General features: G+C 33.8%; 1 protein-coding gene across 3 annotated transcripts in view; it reads right to left on the bottom strand.

The window, feature by feature from the left end:
• Window positions 1-17,400, bottom strand: part of INTS6 (integrator complex subunit 6) — a 92,361-nt gene that overhangs the window by 48,026 nt on the left and 26,935 nt on the right. Inside the window, exons 1-2 of one of the 3 annotated variants that reach the window (XM_016421927.2) lie at window positions 10,324-10,490; window positions 6,347-6,472 (exon numbers count right to left, since the gene is read on the bottom strand). The exons of 1 other annotated variant lie outside the window; for it this stretch is intronic. The gene's annotated coding sequence lies outside the window, so the exon portion shown is untranslated. Of the gene's footprint in view, window positions 1-6,346; window positions 6,473-10,323; window positions 10,491-17,400 lie in introns of those variants that run through there. One more of the 3 variants, XM_016421928.2, reaches the window with a different exon arrangement.

Below are 17,400 nucleotides of genomic sequence, written 5' to 3'. Positions count from 1 at the left end.
TTTCTTTTGGTCACACATTTCCGCACATTGGTTTATTCTTCAACTTATTTGAAATTTCTAGTTTGCCATACATTTGCTACTCCCTGATATCCCCTATGAATCTCTTCAATGCCTTCTGTTACACTCATGGTCAATTTTCTTAAAGACTCATGTTCCATGTCTCAAAGCCATGTAATACCACTAGTACAATATGGTATTAAAAAGGCAGGCTTTGTTAAGAGAAGTTTGGAATTATTAAGCTAGTCTTGCCATTCCTAGAGGGAAATCCTATTTGTTCTCCTACCCTCTGTTTTAATTACAGGTCCAATTCACTGTATATTTGCACTGTTTATCCCAATAACATATAGTTAAACAAGCTCTGTAGGTTAACCATCCAACCATATATCATCTGGAGAATTCACTTGGTTTTGTTTCTGTAGACAAGCCAAATGCTTCTGTGTGGTAATAAATCTCTTCCACATGCTAGGTTTAAGGCAATTATCATGACAGCATTCACCAAAAGAAGCATCTGAAGACACTTGATGCCAGTAGGGAATCTCCTTTCAACTTGGACTTGGCACTGCCTCTCTCATTACAGTGCTGAACACTGTCAAGGGCTTGATGCCTCATCTGATGCTAGCAATAAGGAGGGGTTAACTGAACAAACTTATTTCTGTTGTAGCTTTCCAAAAATCTTAAATAACTGTGATATGTATAGGAGACATTTTGCTGAAAGACAGTCTTTAAGGGAGTATTTGGATCTACCAAATCACATGCTTTTTTATAATCAAAAATACACACAGGGAAGCTGGGTGGCTCAGTGTATTGAAAGCCAGGCCTAGAGACGGGAGGTCCTAGGCCCAAATTTGTCCTCAGACACTTCCTAGCTGTGTGACCCTGGGCAAGTCACTTGACCCCCATTGCCTAGCCCTTACCACTTTTCTGCCTAGGAACCAATACACAGTATTGATTCCAAGACAGAAGGTAAGGGTTTTTTAAAAAAAAAAATACATACAGTACTATCTTGTACTCTTTACAACTTTCAGGCAATTTTAGAATAAAAAATATGGTCCAGCATACACTATCACTTTAAAAGCTTACCAGTTCTATATCAATACCCTCATCACTGGAACTGAACAAAAAAGTCATTTAAATGCATATGTGCCGAGTACTGTGCTACATCCTTGTAAATGTTTTAGTTGATTTTTTTTGTTTCATTTACTATTAATTGTTACACACACGCACACACACAAATGTAGATTTTCATAAACATTTAATAGAGCTAAAAAAGTAGTCACAAATATGGGAAAATCTGTGTTTTCAGTTTTGTTGGGGTATTAATAATGTTCAATCTTTTTCCCTAAACCTTCAGTATCTTCTCTATTTTCAGATACCTAATGAGTCAATCACTGAATATCCTGATGATTATGTTACTTCCAGTACAAATTATCTATGTACACTTATTCCAATCCAGCTGTTTTCCCTATCTTTGTTCTCTTTAGTGCCATTTCTTCTTTCTCTTTTAGCACATCTGGTAGTGTGCTGTAGTGCTCAATTGTCCTTGATGGTGAAAAAAGATATGACAAAAATCTTCACAGATCTTTTTTACTTTTTTCTTGTGAATTTTTGTAGGATCTTCCTCCCATTTGAATCCCTAAATACCCTCAGAATGACTTGTTTTATTGAGCCCTGGCCAAGCTTTCTTTAAATTTGCTTGACCTTCCATTGCTTATGAGACAATTCAGCACAATCTTTCATCATTTTTCTCTATGAGATTTTACAAATGAGCTTACATTTTAAACTAGCAGTGCCCTTGGCTACAATCTCCCTCTGCTTTATAAACTGAGTTTGCTAACCAAAGTACTTAAAATCAGTGTCATTTTCTTTCTTCTGTCTGTTAGCAATAACTTCTTTAAATGTCAAGAATAAACTGTTTCAACTTCATGCAGTATCTCTTTCACATTTTTATTCTTTCTTCTAGGTTTTTGCTAATTTTAGTCCTTTTTTCTAACATATCATTGTTCTAACTACACAACTGATTCACCAATAACCACCATATCAGTTAACATATCATTTCTGTCAAAATAATAAGTTCTCACAATATGCAATACTTAATCCTTTTATCAAAGGAAATATTAATGATCTAGAAGCCTGAGGTTCCTGCACACCTTAACTTGGCCTCTCTCAATCTTCATTACAGATTCATGTTTTCCAAGTCACTATCTATATGCTAGTCATTAAGCATCAAAAGGTATGTAAAGCTGACATGTTTTGAAGGGACTTTCAGAGTTCTTCATTAACTCTCAACTCTTTTTCATCCTCTGTAACAGAGACTCTTGCATAAGTGCAATAATTTTAAGGGTGATTTTTTGCAAAATCTTATCAAGAGGACTATGAGATGACAAAGTGTCCTATGAACTTATGCTTCTTGTAGCCTTTGAGTATAAAATAAAAACTCTGCCAATAACTTTATTGGTCTCTCCAAGGAAAGCCTGTCTACTATCCCTTAATTTGGCAGCACCTTCCTTCTTTTACCTTTGTTTTTATAGCAAGAATATAAGGATTAATATAGATTATGGAGCCACAACAATGATGTCAAAACTCACATTTTACAAACAAGGAACTTGAAGTCTAAAGAGGTTAAGTGTTTGCTCAAGGTCATTCAGGACCAACAGTAACATGATTACTTGCTATTCAGGATCTCAAATTTAGCATACAATCAAGTTGTATTGTAAGTTTAGAGACAGTATGAAAACTGTGACTTAGTACATGCATCCTTTTGCCATTTTCACTGCAGAAAAGGGGACCACAAAAGATAAAAGGATTATTTTCTAATTTTGTTTGATGGATGCCAGACCCAAAGAATTCATCAACAATCTACCAACCTGCTAGTGATAAGCCTCTCCCTATATAGGTAGCCTAGTCCTTAAAGGAGACTATTTCATTACCAGGAAAAGGAGAAGAGAATGGAATAAGCATTTTGGTGCTTTACACTAAGTGCTTTACAAGTTCATTTGATCCTCACACAACAACCCTGTGAGACAGGTACTAATGATCCTGATTTTATAGATAAGGAAACTGAGGCAGACACAGGTTAAGTGATTTTCCCAAGGTCACCCAACTAGTCAGTGTCTAAGGTTGGATTTAAACTTCCTAATTCCAGATCCCATACTCTATCCAGTTTCCTAAGACTTGACTAAATGCCTTTAAAGCAAAGCAGACCCTGCTAGAGACTATGCTCCACCAACATAGCTTTCAAGCACCTAATCCAACCCTACTGCAATGAAGCTTCAGAGTATGAATGATAAAAATATATATATATATGCCTAGAAGTTTTGCCTATCTTAACACAGTCTAAGATCTAAATAGCTTTTTTTATTTGCTAAGACCTAACGCTCATAATTCGAACTGATACATCAAGCCATTAAAAACTCAATATCATTTTGAGACAAATGACAGCCACGCTTCTCCCATCTTGTAACTCTAAATTAAATTTTCTTTTAAATCCAAATGTAAGGGTTGGTCTTTTCTTTTTTTTTTAACATTTATCCCAGTTAAACATTAATTTTTTGTTAGGTTTAGCCCAATGTCTGCCAGTCAAAATCTTTGTGAATCCTACCTTCCAGAAAAAAAGCTACCACCAGCTATTCCTCCCCATCTTTGTGTCACTTGCAGTGCATTGCATATAGTGGATGAGCACTTAATAATTGAATATTGGATCAATGGTTGAGTTTTCAGAGTACAGAGCAATGTTTAGAGTGCTATGGAGTGGCATGTTATAGAGAAAAGAAAATGGTCCTTGTAATCCTATCTTAAACTGGCAACATGCTATCACACTTTCAAAACTATTGATATTTATAGTCCTATGATTAGACAGGACATATCTTATCCCCATTTTATAATTAGAGAGATAAACAAAGAAAAGTTGTTACTTAATCTAAGTCATACAAGGGGCATAATTTGAGCTAGAACATGGGGTTCAATTCTCCATTTCCTCCCCAATGCAACATACAATTAGAGAAAAAGTGTTACTTTACAGAATACTAAATATAAACTATACAGCTATAAAAGAAATAAGTGAAGAAAATTCAGATTTAATACCTAGAAAAGTCTTATGCTTTCCAAATGGAAACACCTTAGACTAATTTTGGCAAGTGTTTAAAGGAAGAAAAGGAGGGGGGTTCTGTGAATGGAAAAAGGAAACGTGATCATGGGGACAGTTTGTGCAAAACTTGCACCAGAGGGTGGGATGCAAACTAGACACTTCAGGTAATCAGATTTTCCAAAGTAAATTGTTTATAGCTATAAAGATCTGAGAAAGAATCAATGAATCAAGGACTAGAAGAGGCTCAAAGATCACAGTCAAAAATCCAGGAAAATGTCAGTGGTAATAAGTTTTTAGAAAACAGAAGAAGGCAGTATGGAGAGTGAAAAGAACACTGAATTTAACAGTTAAAGACTTGGTTTCCATATCCAAGTTCTGTCATTTAATAGCAGGCAAAATTGCTTCACTTCTCTGAGATTCCTCCTCCTCATCTTAAAAATGAGGAAGATGGACTAAGTGACCTATAGGATCCCTTTCAGCTCTAAATGTATTCTCTCATATCACAATTCAGAACTGACCAAAAATGAAGCAGGACAAGAAGTGGGGCAATTCATGAATACCAGAACCTCTATAATTGATTCTCAAGACAGAAAATTGGTAAAAAGATAAGAAAGAGTATTAAAGGGAAAAAACCCAACCCATTATGCTTTATAGTCACTTGGGAGTCAAAACCCAGACAGCTCTAAGATTCTATTTGTATTAAATCAGAGATGAAAAAGAAAAGAGAGATGACAACAAAACTAGAAGTTAGACAAATGAGAATATTCAGAGGTAATGGGTAAAGTGCTACTACTGGAGTCAGGGAGACTCAAGTTCAAATATGGCCTTGGGCTCTTGCTAGCTGTGTGACCATGGCCACTTAACCCGTCTGCCTCAGTTGCCTCATCTGTAAAATGAGCTGGAGAAGAAAATAGCAAACCCCTAGTACCTCTGCCAAGAAAATCCCAAATGAGGTCATAGAGTCAGACATGACTGAAATTACTGAACAAAAACGTGTAAAAAATAAGGTTTCTTTTTCCTTGCTGATTTTTATGGCATAGCTTTATATATAAATATATTTATGAAGAAATCCAATTATATTAGTAAAGGATATTAATTTTGACAGGAGGGAAGTCAAATAAAGCAAGGCAAATAAAGACATCATTCAAAGAATCTTGAACTTAAAGAACAATCTCCTTCATGAAAAAGTAAGATTCAGAGATATCCTCCAAATTAAATCAACATATACTTTGATAAATGGTGACTTCAATATATAGTTAGTAATAGATAATGGCAAGAAGAAATAAAGTAGAAAAGTGGCATGATCAAGAAGATCACAGAGAAAAATGAAATAGCAGAGCTAGGATTTGATTCCAGGTCATCTAATTCCAAATCCAAGGGGATTTTTTTTTACATAAAACAAACTATAGGAGCACTAATCACAAGGACCTATGAGTTCCCCACCCTAGAATATGCCTTTTTGGGCAATATAGAAGCAGACAAGCTTTTATATATAAAATGGCCTCATCTAACTTTTTTTTTTGTCTCCTTACCTAGAAAAAGGTCACATCATCTGACCTGTTCTTGAGATAACCAGTTATATACTACTCCCTCTGAATAGATATTAAATGTGGCACAGGACAACTCAATATGAGCCTCATTTTCATATTACCTTACCTCTTACCCCACAGTACTTCATAGTTTTATTCCACCAGAGGCATACTCTCTCACAAACATTTATACATCTTCTTTAAACTCCTTCCTATTTCCCATTTAACCCATAGCCCTACTACCACAGGAAAATCCTCCTTCTCAATTTCTTTCTGGATACTTTTAATCATGACTAATAATTTTAAATAGGACAGCTGGGTGACACAATGAATAGGGTTGCCTAGCCTAGTCAGGACGATTCCTCCTGAGTTCAAATATGGACTCAGATACTTACTAGCAGTGTGACCCTGGGCAAGTCATTTGGACCCTCAGTTTCCTTATTGGAAAATGAGCTGAAGAAGGAAAAGGCAAACTACTGCATTAGTTTTGCCAAGAAAGCCCCAAATGGAGTCATGAAGAGTCAGATTCAATTTAATTGACTATACAAAAACAAAATTTTCAATAGAGTTCTCTTCCTGATGTATCAAAAAAAAGTTGACTTATCAACTTAAGTCTCCAAAAAAAAAAAAACACCCAAAAGTCTCCTTTGAAATCTCCACAATAATCATATATCACTTGATCCTACTCTAATTGAAACTACTTTTCCTCAAATCCTTACATCAAAAATCCTACCTCGATCCCTCATCATGAAGTGGCAATGATGACAAATTCTATATTATTTCAGCAGAGTACCAAACCCTGGCAAGGAAAATCTTGAAAAGGTTTCGAATGCTGGCAGCAAGACCCAGATCAGCTTAGCTAAATTTGGAAAGATTTAAGAGAAGGTAAGCTACTTGATGAGATATATAAATATATATATATATAATAATTATTATTTTTTACCATAGCACCTTATGAAATCATCTATTAGGTCATGGAGGGATTGTGGTTTGCTTACATAGAATATTTATACAAGATAAACTTGGAAATCTTACTTAGTATTTTAGTATGCTCTCAAATAATATTATTCAAAATAATCTTATTTAATATTGCTTAATAATTATTGCAAATGTCTAGTATTTCAGGTATATCGTGGGTTAAGTATAGATTCTTAAATGCAAACCTGAAAACTTATGAACTACTTCAAAAATTACTAATATTTAAATGCATTAAATTCCAAACTAATTCCAACTTCTGCAACACAATTATTAAGTGATTTATGAACTGGGGACTTCTGTGACCCAATATGCAATTATTAGGGATAGCTTCCTTATTTTAGTTTTCATAGACAAAATGTTTCATTTCATTACTGAAGTCTCCAATTAGTTGTCTATATAGAAGCAAAAAGTAGAAATTCCAACAAATAGTTTTCAATTCAATTAAATGTATACTCTGCACAAAGTTTTCTACTAGAAACCAGACAATATAAAGATGAAAAATGATGAACCTTTCCTTCTAGAAGCTTACAGTCTTAGAAGAGTACATGTATCCAAATAAGTATGATATAAGATAAAAAGTCACAAAGGCCAAAAAGAACCAAGAAAACTTTTAATAAATTGAGAAGGAAGTATCTAAGCTGAAATTCCAAGAGGGAGATTTCAATAAAAAAGAAATGGAGAGAATAATTTATAATGAACATGAGAGAAATGTTGTCAAGGCAAACAGAAAGAGAATGAAAATAAATTAGAAAAGTTCAATTTCATAGGAAAAAGTATAATATATGAAGAATAATTTACCCACAAAGATATACATCTAAAAAGCAAAGTAATTAGAAGACGATTTTTTAAAAGTATTACTTCTCCCAAGGAAGGGAAGAAGAGGAAAGAAAAAAAAACATTCTTAAGCAAGCCAGGCATTATGCTAAACATGTTACAAATATCTCTAAATCCTGTAAAGTAGGCACTACCTACTACTACCCCTATTCTCAAAATTAAGGAAACTGAGGCAGAGGTTAAATTACTTGCCCAGGGTCACATAGCTAATTAAAAATCAAAGGCTAGATTTGAACTTGGTCCAGCACTCTGATGTGCCACTTTACTATTCCTATTATTGTTATCTAAATACTATCAGTAAAAATTTTAGACAACCTAAAAAGTAATTGCTTGGAAGAAGTCAGATGGCTAAGAATTTATTAACATGAAAACAACCTCTTTCTCCCAAGGATTACTTTGAATTTCTTGGTTTATGGTGTTTTTGGTAATTTCCCAGTTCGTAATGTTAACTGAGGTTAGACCAACTAGACCAGCCTAGCTACCTTTACAATTATAATAGTTTCAATTCTCATGTATCAAGGTAGAGGTACTTTTTTGTTTATTCATTTCATATTAACATATGTGAGGTCAGTGAAGACTCATTAGCAGGGCAAGTATTTTAAATACTTTCTACTTTACTTAAAAAAAAACATGAATAATAATCCTAATCATTAAACTCAAAGAAAAATAACAAAAGTAAAACTCACAACTATAATGTTGATTTATTTTTAGTTATAATCTTCATTAAAAGATACGTAACCACCTATTCCTTCAATAATTCTGTGTTTTAATAGTAATAACAGTTCAGAGATAAATTTTATTTTTCTTTTTCCAATGCATTATTTAGAAACATAAACAAAAATTTTTAATAAAAAAAAACTTTTTTAAAACAGCTGGTAGTTGGGGGCAGCTGTGTAGCTCAGTGGATTGAGAGCCAGGCCTAGAGATGGGAGGTCCTAGGTTCAAATCTGGCCTCAGACACTTCCTAGCTGTGTGACCCTGGGCAAGTCACTTGACCCTCATTGCCTACCCTTACCACTCTTCTGCCTTGGAGCCAATACATGGTATTGACTCCAAGACGGAAGGTAAGGGTTTAAAAAAAAAAACAGCTGGTAGTTACAAACAAAAAAGGAACCTAATTCTAACTTCCTTTAAGTCAAAATTCTATTTAATCTTTCTTTAGTAAATATCTCTTGAAAAAAGTAAGTAAAGCACCCCTAGCACACTTTAACTTTGTAATATTATGATTTAATACAAGCAACAAGAATTTTATTTCAACCTGATAAGGAAAGGAAAATAAGACACCACACTAAGATAGAAGTGACAATCTAGTTTATTCCCCTCTCAAGTAGAAATACTATTTCCTTCCTTATTTGGCTCCAGTTGGGGATAACAATATTTCTTTTCCCAGACCACTTAATACTGATGGATTTGACAAGAATCCCTCTTCGGTATTCAACTACAAAACTATTGGACAATTTCTACACATTACTATATGAAGGATCATGACTCTCATTACTACACTGAAGGATGATAATTCTCTCTCCACAAGTTTTCCCTTTCACTACTACTTTTACAGGTTATAAGAATACAAAGATACACTTTAAAAAATGAAGTGTTAAGGAAAGCATTCTGGGAACCACTCAGTTAGCCATCTTCTTTAAAAATGAATATTATCAAATGGAGAATTCTTAGACTATGTGACACTAGGGACTAAACACACTCCTACTTAAATACATATTAAAAACTGATTTATGCAGATACAGTCCCAATCTGGCAAATCTCTTGCTAATGAGTCAATATCATTTGCAGTTTGAGATGAACAATCACCTAAAGAATAGCAACATCAAAGTTTCATTCCCACAAATCTTAAAAGTAAATCCATCTGACCTTCAAGGCTTGTCAGTAGGGAATCTGTACCTGTAGATATTTGTCTACTTCTAAAGAAAAAAAGTAGGACATGTTTGGGCAATAAAAAACCCATCATTCATTCAATTTTAAGACAACTACTATCATTCAAACTCTCACCTTGTCAGAGTAGAAAGTTCATTGTAAAGATTCTCGAAAAGTCCATCCTAGTAATTATTAATATAGGTTAGACTGGTTATTATGAAATAGGTGGGACCTGACACATAATTTTTGTTTCTATTCTCAAAAGTTCATAATTCATCATTTCTAGGAAATGATTAAAATGCAAAAGAAAAGTTGACCTTTATGTTCATTCAGCACAATGGTCAGATTTAAGAGCTGACTTCTTCATGGGAATTTCTAGAGTCTAAAGGCTCATTATTCTAACAATACAGGCACAGGGTCATATATTCTTTAGGAATTTACTGTTAAATAAGTTAAGACTCCTCAATACCTACATAATCCTACTATAAACTGGAACTGGTTCACAGGAGGCTGTGTTGAAAATGGCAAACCTATAAAAACCAAACAACAATGTACTACACAAAGGCTCTCCAACTGTTGAAACTTGAAAGTCAACAGCCTGAATAGAGTTGGTAAAATATATACCAAATTCAGGAGATATATACAACTAGAAACATGATAGTACTAGCCCAATTAATTTTTTAAAAGGCCATAACTGATAACCAAGTTAAATTTTGTAACCAAAACACTAGTCCATCCTTGTTGAGCTGGACACACCTAGTTAAACTCAAAGAAAATTAACCTAATACTCTTAGAGCCCTATAATTGAAATCCTGGAGGCACACCAAGAGCCCTTCACTTAAATGAGTCTTGAATTTTGGGGGGGTGGTTCTAACACCTCAAAGTTAGAAATGAAACATCAGTTTGTAAGATCAAATTTGCTTTTCTAATTCAACCTGGTTCTGTTGGGTCAAGTTTGTGCTTAAAAATGTATTCTCCAACATATATTCACAGCCCCCAGAGAGAACTACACTCTACTCTGCTCACCTTTAGGGCTTTTTCTGAGGCCTTCTGTGATGACTAGCATCAGACTTTTGAGAAGAACTGAGGAAGACTAGCCATTAGACAAGGCATTTCCCCCACGATCTGACTGCTTGAAGTGACATCCAGGATCAGGTCGATCCTGTATCCAGGAATCATGACCCTCCCTGAGGCACCAGTCATCATGAGACAGTCAGTGCACTTTGGCACTTCTTGAAACCACTGGACTGCTCCTTCAGCTGAAAGGAAAGAAAACATCAAAACCACAACAAACAAAACAAAGGGAAAAAATCAGTGACTCAAACTGAGAAGACAAGATGTGGGGAGTGGGGGGAGGGAAATAAACCAAAATAGCCTTGTCTAGATACAAATGTAGCCTTGCTTTGAAACAATGACCAACACTCCAAAACCCTGTTGGAGTTGATGAACAAGATTTGTTCTTAAAATATGATTGAAAAGTTAAAATTGCTATCCCAAATCAGAAAAGGATGGTGTAGTGAAAATGGGAAGGAAAATATCAAAATAAATAGCAAGAGCCTAGAAAGCTAAACCAGTCATACCAAGTACCAATAAAAGACTTCGTTTTAGAGGTAAAAAACACAAAGCCTAATTCACAGTAGCAGCTAATATTTGCATAGTGTTTTATAAGGCTTACAAAGTGTTTATCCTAGTCAAGAAATACAAGGAAGACCCAAGACAGTGCTACAAAGAATGCTCATGAGAATATGTTCTTCCCATTAGCAGAACATCAGTGTTCAGTTTCTAAAATTCTGTCTCTGAGGGAGTATTAAATGTATTTAAATTGTGGACATTGCCAGAATTTTTCAAGGACATATCAAAATATACATAAGCATGAGAAAAATTATTCCCAATCACCTAATCTGAATTATTAATTCCATTTACTAAGACTGCCATGTGCCATTTTTAACATCCAAGTAACTAGCCCTGTTGCTTAACTAAATACTGTATAACAATCAACCTTATGAAATAAGTCATGGGGTCTGTGTTTTTAAACTGCAGTCATCTTCATTAACTATAGTGACATATATATAAAAAGTTCTTACCCTGTTATTCTGATGAATTTCAATCTTGAAATTAGTGATAAGACCATTTTAAATACTTGTTATGTCTTTTAAAAGAAAAGCTCATAAGCCAAATACCAAAAAGAATGACTCAAAGTTTACTCCTACTGCTATATTTGTTTGTTTTTTGGCCTTACTTTCGGTCTTAGTATCAATTCCAAGACAGAATAGTGGTAAGGAGTAGGCAATTAGGGTTAAGTGACTTGTCCAGGTTCACACAGCAAGGAAGTGTCTGAGGTCACATTTCCCAGGTAACCACCCCTCAACTCCAGGCAAGAAGCTCTACTCCCACTGCTAGCTCTTCCAATCCAATTGCTCCTTAAAACATGATCTACTGTGGCCAAAGTAAATTATTTATTATTTCAATAAACCCTCATAAACATAAAATACTTTCCCCAGGCATAATGATACCAGGACGAAATGAAATCCTTTTAGGCTGCAGCTTTACAGTATTAGCATAGGGTTCCTTATCAGATATTCTAAATAAGAGGAAAATAAATATGAATCTTTTATATTATCCTAATAATTTTCAAATTATTACTTTCTTTTTTTACTTCCTAGAAATTTTTCTGTGCAATACAATTTACTACACACTTCACAAGAAACCTAGTGGTTAAGGATAATCTAAAATTTCTCAATATAGACGAAGACTGAGTGTCTGATTTTTTAAAATAAATACATTTAGCAACTTCCTATAATAAAATAATTACCTTCCCCACTACTCATTATCAAGAATGAGTGCTTTAAAATGCCTTTTAAAAAGTAATTATGTTTAACCAAAAAGATGCTCAAATATGGAATTACTACCTAGCAGGGATGATAGATTATCATCTAGTCTTTTAAGATAGGAACATCTAAAACAATATGACAGATGATAATTTATCCTATTTTAAAATATTTCCTGAAAGAAAATTAATCAGTCTAACTTGGTAACCGATTCTGGGATTTTAAGAATTTAACAATTCCCAAGGTAAGGATAGTATCCATTTTGCCTAATCTAAATTCTTACTAGACACTGTTTTCAATTCACCAGAGTCTGGATAAAGGAAAATGTGGTTGGAAAGAAAGGATCATTTCTAAATGAAATTTTCCTTACATGAGAAATCTCTTATATTTACTTATTGGTTCTGACAAGCCATTAAATAAAAGGTCAAAGTCAAGATTTATTTTCCAACAAAATCAAAGAATTACTGAATTAATTCAATTATTATTACATATTTAACATTTTCTTTAAAGTAGCCAGTTCTTCAATAAGCATAATTTAAAAAAAAATATTTCTGTACATAGAAATATTCTACTTTATATTTCCTGTTCCCAGGTGACCTCATTGAGAAGAAAGGATAAAAGGGTGGTGGTGTGGGAAAATAAAGATATCCTATCAGAGAAATGCTTTCCATATACATATGTCACTGGGAATTTCCCAGTAGAATGAAATTAAAAGGTGTCACTACCTAAAAATAAGAATGTAATAAATTCTATATTTCAAATATGAAAAATTACTTTTCACAATATGCTGGTAATAATGTGTATACTTGTATGCTACCCCAAAACGTACAAATATGATCAGACAGTAAAATGACTATAAGTAGGTGCCGCGGACAGAAGAAGAAATTATCTTCACACAATGGATATTAATTAACTATTGTTGAATGGTTGAATAGATAAAACCCTAGAATGAATATATACTACAGGACCAGATCTGGGGTTAACATTACTAGGAAATGTAGTGGTGGGTTGATAATAAAAAATATAAAAAACAAACAAAAACACTGATGGGGGAGAAAGGAAGAGAGGGGAAGGGTGGGGGAAAGAGAAATAGTCCTGCTAATACAAAGAATAGCTTATTTTTATGTTGTCAGGCTAGATTATTTTTGGGGTCCTTCTCACTCACCTCTTTGAAAAAAACACACAAAGTGCCCTCAATCAATTTCAATCGTTTTAGGTAAGGCTTATGCAAAAATGTTTTATTGGAGATAATATAAAATGACATGATGGAATTCCAACACCCTCTAAAGCAATTTTGGATGAGTTTTTAGCTACTTTATGAAATTAAAAACTATTCTTGTAAAGTCAGAAGAAATAAAGTTTTGTACCATAAAAATACATAGCAGTACCCATACATTTTCATCAGTATGAATCCTCAAGTGAATCCTTTAAAATAAAAATTTAGACAATGCCTACAGTCAGATCAAGTTTATGAAATATCAAGGATATAAAACATTCTTCCTTGAAAAAGCTAAAATTCTAATGAGGATACAACATGCAAATAAATATTTAGAGAATAAGTGGCACAGTAGATAAGAGTGCTGGGCTTGAATCAGGAAAACTCTTAAGTTCAAATCTGGCCTCAGACTCCAACTAGTTATGTGATAAATCAAATAAATTAACCCTATTTGCCTCAGTTTCTTCGTCTGTAAAATGAAGAAGGAAATAGCAAAACCATTCCAGTATCTTTGCCAAGAAAATCCCAAATGGGACCACAAAGAATTGAACATGACCAGAAAACAAACAACACACAAGATACAGAGTAAAAAGAAGGTCATCTCACAAAGAGAGAGGGCAGCAATATAGAAAAGGCCTCATGCAAAAGTTGATATTTAAGATGAATCTTGAAGGAAGACAGGGAAATTGATGAGGGGAGAGCACTCCAGGAATGCAGGGCAGCAAAGACATGGAAATGGGAAAGTATCAAGTGTTAGGAACAAGAAAACAGGTGTAGTTGAATCAAAATGTGGAGGGGAATAGAGTGTAAGAAGCAAATAGAGGTATGAAATGGCCAACTTGTGAAGAGATATATGAAATAAAGGACTTGATATTTGACTGTAGCAGTAATAGGTAGCCACTGGAATTTTGTTGTTGTTGGGGGAATGGGGTTGATATGGTAGGAGAATTGTGGCAGGAGACAAGTCAGAAGATGCTGCAATCCAGGAGAGTAAATGAGGGCTTGAATTAGTGTGGTAGCTATATCAGGAGGTCATGTAGAAAAGAATTATAAAACTGGATGACAGACTTTGATGACAACATACAGTTCTAAGGACGCTAATTTATTATGTTCTTTCACTAAAACACTCAAGAGCTACTAACCAACCTATCCATAGCTATAAAATGTAAGGTAAGATATCAATTTAGAATTACTATAAATAATTCCTATAAACCTGCATGACAACTGAACATCTACCATGTAGATTAATGCACCAATCCTTGTGAGAAAGTACAACTGCTAGAAATAGAATTTGATAAAGAAGTTTTGAGGTAAAAACTAGTGGCATGTCTGATTGACCTGAATAATATTTGCTGGGAAAACTAGTGAGAAACTATAGCCTTTAGTGTCAACAGCAAGCATAATACATACAAGGGTTTTTTTTTTTCACTTATAAATCTCATCAAAACAATTTTGGTATCCAAAGCAATCCTAATATTAATGAATATATATATGTGTATATATATATATATGTGTGTGTGTGTGTATATATATATATATATAGATAAATAAACCATTATGGCCATTTATAAGATGAAGAGGAGGGAAGGAAGAAAATGCTAACTGCTATACTAAATTCTCACCACCACTGTGCTAAAGAAAATAGTCTGATAGTTTCTAGATTGCCTGTTGATTAGTATCACTGACTATATCCTTCTGAAAGCATGATATGATTGAATATTTCAGTTATGATGCAGTACTGTAGCAATGGTATTTATTTACCCATTATACAAAAGGACTTCCTATCAGTAGAAAAGGCAATGAAAAAAAGGTATGCTTGGCTGCAGAAGAGTTCTTCAAAATCTTAGATGACTACCATATTGTAATTTGGTTGTGTGAGAGTTGATACAGGACTGAAAATGCAAAATGTAATTTTTACATGATTCTGTCTGAAAGCGTACAAAATCTATTGCTTCTAGTCAACTAGTTAACTATTCTAGCAGACTATGTTACAGTACACTTGATGATGACCTATTCTGAAAAAGGGAACAACAAATGTTTCAATCATATATAGCCCAAGTTTTTAGTCTATAATATAAAAACAAGCTATCAGTCAGTTCTGCTATCTTGGTATCAGTTAATGTCATAGAAGACATGCCTTTTGTCAAACAAAATAGTCATATGGACCATTATACAGATCAAATATGTTATTTACAAAGTCAACAAATGATTTCCCTGAGTGGCTTATTTTGCAGTGAAACTTTGTAAATAATGACCTATTAATAGAAAGTTGGTATACTTGGATCTCTTGCATCCTTAAGTTAGCAGACAGGGATACTGCCACATTATGAAACTTTAAATCAAGGTAAAATATGGTTTATGAAAAATCAACTAGTCACAATAGCAAGTTATAATTTTGTCTTTGGGTAATGTGCATTCCTCTCAAATTATACAAGTGAATTATATTAAAGTCTATCATAAAACTGAGCAGTTCACTTACTACATTTCCCCTTCCTATATATAGCACTACAATTTGTCTGTGTGACACCTAAATAATCAAAACTTTTGCTTATTTGTGAGTTAGAAGGCATGAACTTGATCTTATACAAGAACTATATGACTTCTCAAGAGCTTATATTATATGGTCATCCTTCCTGTAGATGCCTTGACTTGAATGTAAACAAAAACTGTGCCTCAGATAAATGGAGACAGTCAATTAGTCAATTTAAAGCTTAGGAGTACAAAGTGTGCCTTAGAGGTTATTAGCCACAACACTAATTTTTCTAGGATCAATCAATCCAGTATTGACTAAGCACATATGCTATTAATCTAACAACACTCTGCTAGGTACTGTGGAAAACAAGTCATGTTTAACTATATACAGTGTGATGCAGACTCTAAATATATAATGGTCATTAGGGTCTAGTGGAAAAAACACTAGCTTTTTTTAAAATTCTGATTTTTCTACCCAAGGAACTGGATTTGAATTTAGAAATAACACATTCATATCTCAGCTCTATTACACAAACCATGAGGCAAGTAACATAACCTTTCAGAGGTTTGGTTTTTCACCGTTAAAATAGAGGTAGTAATTTTTTACTACTTATGTAACAGTACCATTGTATGGATCAGAATAAGGTAATGTAAATAATGTACATTTTAAAGTATAAAATACCCTAGTAACTTTTTTATTGTTATAATTGATGACAACTTGAGTAAAGGTACTTAAAAGATATGTAAAATGTATACAGGCTTTAAGGAAAGAAAGGAGTATTCCAGGGTTGGAGCATAGCATAAAAAAAATGTTTGAGATGAGAATGCATATGACATGTTTTGGACATAGTAAAGATACTTTGACAGCAAGTGAGTTGGGGAAGAGTAGGAAATAAAACTGGATAGGTGAAGTTATGGAGGCCCTTTAAGAGGAAAGTGGGTTTAGATCCAGGCATGGCAGTCAAACCGGGAAGTCTTCTAAGTTCCTGAACAAAGCAGTGGCATGTGTTTCAGAAGAATGCATTCTGGCAATGGTGTGCTGCTTCCTTAGAGACAAGGAGATGAGCCACTAGCATTCATTACTGGAATGATGAGCTCCTTGCTGAGGAGTGCAGTAGCATTAAGAACTGACAAAAAATGACATATATGAAAGATGTAACAAAAGAAGAATCCACCCAATGTACTGTAACCTGTTAGTGTTCAGTAAAAAGGTATTTCAGTGAATTCTTGTATTTTAGGAAATACTAAATATCATTTGAATTATACAAAATCTCTTTTTATTATCAAATAGCTTTCTTTTAAAATGTGATCAGCTTTTCCTTTTTTTTTATTAGTCATCTGGAAATAATCAAACCAAATGGTTTCTTAGTATAATTAACTAAACCACATGTGGTGCAGAAGCTCAAAGAGAACTGCAGCTACTTCAAAAGAGTTCTCTGGTCAACAGAAGTGAATAATTTTTTCATCTAATCAAAATTTGTCACATTGTTATTGTTATCTACTGAAGTCAATTCCACGGGTTCTATATTAGAAAAAAACCAACACCCATGTCCCATTAGACCACTAATATTATACTACAGTTATGAG

The sequence above is a fragment of the Monodelphis domestica genome, chromosome 4 (genome assembly GCF_027887165.1).
Source record: "Monodelphis domestica isolate mMonDom1 chromosome 4, mMonDom1.pri, whole genome shotgun sequence".
Taxonomy (NCBI): Eukaryota; Metazoa; Chordata; class Mammalia; order Didelphimorphia; family Didelphidae; genus Monodelphis; species Monodelphis domestica.
This window is presented reverse-complemented; position numbering and strand designations above follow the sequence as displayed.